Source organism: Rutidosis leptorrhynchoides, chromosome 1 (assembly GCF_046630445.1).
Source record: "Rutidosis leptorrhynchoides isolate AG116_Rl617_1_P2 chromosome 1, CSIRO_AGI_Rlap_v1, whole genome shotgun sequence".
NCBI lineage: Eukaryota > Viridiplantae > Streptophyta > Magnoliopsida > Asterales > Asteraceae > Rutidosis > Rutidosis leptorrhynchoides.
Genome location: NC_092333.1, coordinates 354,461,266 through 354,465,340, shown reverse-complemented (window position 1 = coordinate 354,465,340; position 4,075 = coordinate 354,461,266). Strand labels below are relative to the sequence as shown.

Sequence of the window (4,075 nt, the reverse complement as noted above, 5' to 3'; positions counted from 1 at the left end):
TACAAACATATATATATATATATATATATATATATATATATATATATATATATATATATATATATATATATATATATATATATATATATATATATATATATATATATATATATATATATATATTATAAAACCTTTAACAATTCAAATGAATAATTTTTTAAAATTTTGTTTCCTTTTACTTTAGGTATTTTCGGTATGTTTACCTAGTCAGTACCTCGACAAAATTTAAAATTTTTCGTTAAAGCGAGTGTTTTAAAAGCAAAGATTTTTGGATTTTTTTTTAATTTTTTTGGTATACTTTAGATCAATAAAATTAAAAAGAATGATAACAAAATTTTTCATCCCGCCCTCGGGTAAAGCAATTTCGATTCTATGATCTAGTCTTTAACTTACGACAAATTTTAAAAATTATTTTTTAAACTTAATGAAATAAAGCAAATTTTTGTTTTTAAATTCACACAAAACATAAATTTAAAAAGCATATTAATTTAATACAAACCCTACAAAACAAAAAAAATTCAGAATGGGGGGAGAAAACTAGTTCTTTAGTGTCTGCTAGTGGAATAAACCAATCGGATTCCATTCTCGGAACTACACGAGAACAGAACAACTAACTCTAGACAACATTTTCTTTTTAGAACATTTGAATCTCCCCACACATAGGTAGCTGTGGTGTCGCATTTGTGATTAACTTCATTGTCAATTTCTTTTGGACCATAATCAACTTGCATATCTGTGACTTTTGCTTTAAGACATTGGTCGGATTCCTGTGTAATTTCCACAAATTCAACTAGTTTCGCTTTTTATTTAGGCGATAGATTGGATACTAACCGGTTACATAACTTAAAGTTCCCCTTGGTTCTAGCATCACGAATCCGTTTAATAAGTTTCTTCATTGAACTGTTAATAACGGAGTCATTTAATTTCGTATCAATAACGGGGTTCTTTGTTATCAAGTCATCATTAGGTGTTACTTCATTTTCCCCACACTTAGACATTTTATTATTGTTAAGCACTACCGTTGGAGTTGGTAAAACAACATGGTTCTTACCAATCATTTTTATTGGTTCAACAGTTTTGGTTAGTGGAGATTTAGATTTTCGAATCACAAAGGTGACCGGTTTGTCACCATCACTAAGTGTCATTCTACCCTCTCTTACATCAAATAACGCCCCGGTGGACGCTAAGAATGGTCGACCTAAAATTAGAGGAACGTTTGAGTCCTCTTCCATGTCAATGACAATAAATTCGACTAGAAAGGTTAAATTACCCACTTGAACGGGTAGGTTGTCAGCAATTCCAACTGGGTGACTAATGGTTTGATCAAAGAGTCGAACACTCATTTCCGTTGGACTTAACTCACCTACTCCTAATCTCTTATATAATGAAAGAGGCATAACACTCACACTCGTACCTAAATCTGTTAGTGCATCATACATGAAACAATCACTAAGTAGACAAGGAACAATAAATTCACCCAGATCACCCACCCTGGGTGGAGGTTTTGGTGGAACTATCTACACCGGGTTTATTTTTACGGTTTTTGTTTCTTGCGCTTTCTTATTCTTCTTCTTTCTTCCAGAGGTATCACAAACTTTATTACCTATCACTTGTTCATACTCAACTCCTTTTCTTGGAAACGGGATGGGTGGTCTGTATGGTGCCACAACTGGCTTTACATACTCGGGTGGTGGTGGTGGTGTAACTTCTTCATTGTTACTCACATCGAAAACCTTCCCATCTTCTGGTGCTGATTTTTCAGAATTTGTTGATACCATATTAACATTCTCATTCCGAGGATTTACTTTAGTATTACTCGGTAGCTTTCCTTGTTCCCTCTCACTCATCAAGCTAACAAGAGTACCTACGTGTTTTTCTAGATTCAAAATGGAAGCTTGTTGAGTTCTTAATGACTGATCAAACCTCTCATTCGTTGGGTTTGAGATGTAATAAATTGTGTTTGAGATTCAACTAGCTTTTGTAGCATTTCTTCCAGATTTGATTTTTTCTCTTCGGTTTGTTGTGGTGGTTTATACAAGCTAGGTCTTTGTTGATTGAAAGTGTTGTTTTGAGTTGGTTGGTTATTCAGACCTTGTTGGTTATACGAGTTATTGTTTGGCCCATTTGGATTGTAAAGAATGTTTTGATTTCGATTGAAATTTGGCCTTGGCAGTTGATAATTATTTTGATAATTATTTCCCGGCCTTTGGTTCATGTAGGAAAGATTCTCACGTTGTTCCATCGTTTGCTCAATGTGACAATCTTTCGTTAAGTGTGGTCCACCATATTGCTCACAACTGATTCGTATTGCGTGAATATCTTTATTCATCTTTTCCATTCGTCTCTCGAAAGCATCTATTTTTGCAGAAACGGAATCAAAGTCATGGCTAGAATCGGCTCTAGCCACTTTAGATGAACGAAAAATATCTTTTTCTTGGTGCCACTCATGTGAGTGGGAGGCTGTGTTATCAATGATTTTGTAATTTTCGGTAGCGGTTTTCTTCATAATGGAACCACCAGCTGCTGTGCCGATGTCTTTTCGTGTAGCAACGTCAACACCTTGGTAGAATATTTGTACTATTTGATAAGTGTCTAAACCGTGCTGAGGACATCCTCTCAACAACTTTCCGAATCTTGTCCACGCCTCATATAACGTTTCATTTGGCTTTTGCGCGAACGTAACAATTTCTCCTTGAAGTCTCACGACTTTAGATGCCGGAAAGAATCTTTTAAGAAATTTCTCAACTAAAACATCCCATGTGTCAATCGCTCCTTCAGGTAACGATTCTAACCAATCTTTGCCTTCTCCCTTTAAAGTCCAGGGAAACAACATGAGATATTTCTGTTCATCCTCAACTTCTCTGATTTTGAATAGAGTACAGATCCTATTAAAGGTTCGAAGATGTTCGTTTGGATCTTCTTTTGGCGTACCACTATATTGGCATTGATTAGTTACCATGTGTAGGATTTGTCCTTTGATTTCATAATCTGGCACATTAATGTCTGGCTTAATAATGGCGTGACCTTGGCCCGTGCGTGTGACTCTCATTCGGTCTTCCATACTTAGAGGTTCAGTTACTTCCATAATTGAATTTGTTGAATACGAATCACTAGAGGATTCTGATTTAATGGTTTGTAGTTCAGGAGGAATGATTAGTGGTTCAGGATCTTGGAATTGTCCTTAAATATCCTCCGGGTTCTCGATAGTTAAATCGGGTTCAAAAAATGGATTATTGGATATTTGAATTGGGGTACTTGGTCAACTAGATGACGATTCTAAATAAAAATCAACGGCGACAATATTGGCTAGATGTCTTGATCGAGTTACAGGAGGTGAACGTATGAAAGGTGGTGAACGTTTTGCTCGGTACATTCACTGAATATCCTATTAGTTATAAAAATAAAAATTATATAAGTTATCAAATTAATAGACTTTTCTACTTTTGCCCACGTTTCGAATAGCCAAAAGATGCAGCAGGTAGCCAGGACCCTTTAAATCGGAAGCCCACAACTCGCCACTAACAAATCCAACTATTACTACGAACCAGAAAATTTGGATGTCTATCAATTTAATCGCTTAAAATAATTTTTCGTCGAAATTTAAAGAAAATAAAGAAAATTCTATATCCTAAAAACTAGAGCGTAGAAATGAGAAAGAAAAAGAAATGCGCCGAAAAACGTCGAAAAATAAAAATAAGAAGAAAAAAAACGTCGAAACTTAAAAGTCTAAAAACTAAATCTAAAAAGTTGCGCCTAAAGGTATTAAAGCTTAAAAGGAATTCTATATCCAAAATGGCAATAACTTAAAAGGCACTAAAATATATAAACGGCGTCGTAAAATTCTAAAGCGCCTAAATCTTAATTCTAAAGAAAAAGCATTTAAGGGATTTTACGGCAAAGTCTTAAAAGTTAAAAATTTACGGCAAATCTATAACTACGAAATTAATATTACGAACGACAAATATTAAAAACTACAAATAACGATAAAAAGATACAAAATATAAAATAAAATGATAAAAATACAAATTTTATAAAAATATTATTTTTATATTATATTTTATAAAAGTATTAATCT

At 33.7% G+C, this 4,075-nt stretch overlaps 1 non-coding gene across 1 annotated transcript; it reads left to right on the top strand.

Annotated features, from left to right (window-relative positions):
• The first annotated feature begins 2,594 nt into the window (after positions 1-2,594).
• LOC139887424 (small nucleolar RNA R71) lies at positions 2,595-2,701 on the top strand. The gene has a single exon (XR_011773257.1). It is a non-coding gene; the product is annotated as a small nucleolar RNA R71 (small nucleolar RNA).
• Positions 2,702-4,075: the final 1,374 nt, after the last annotated feature.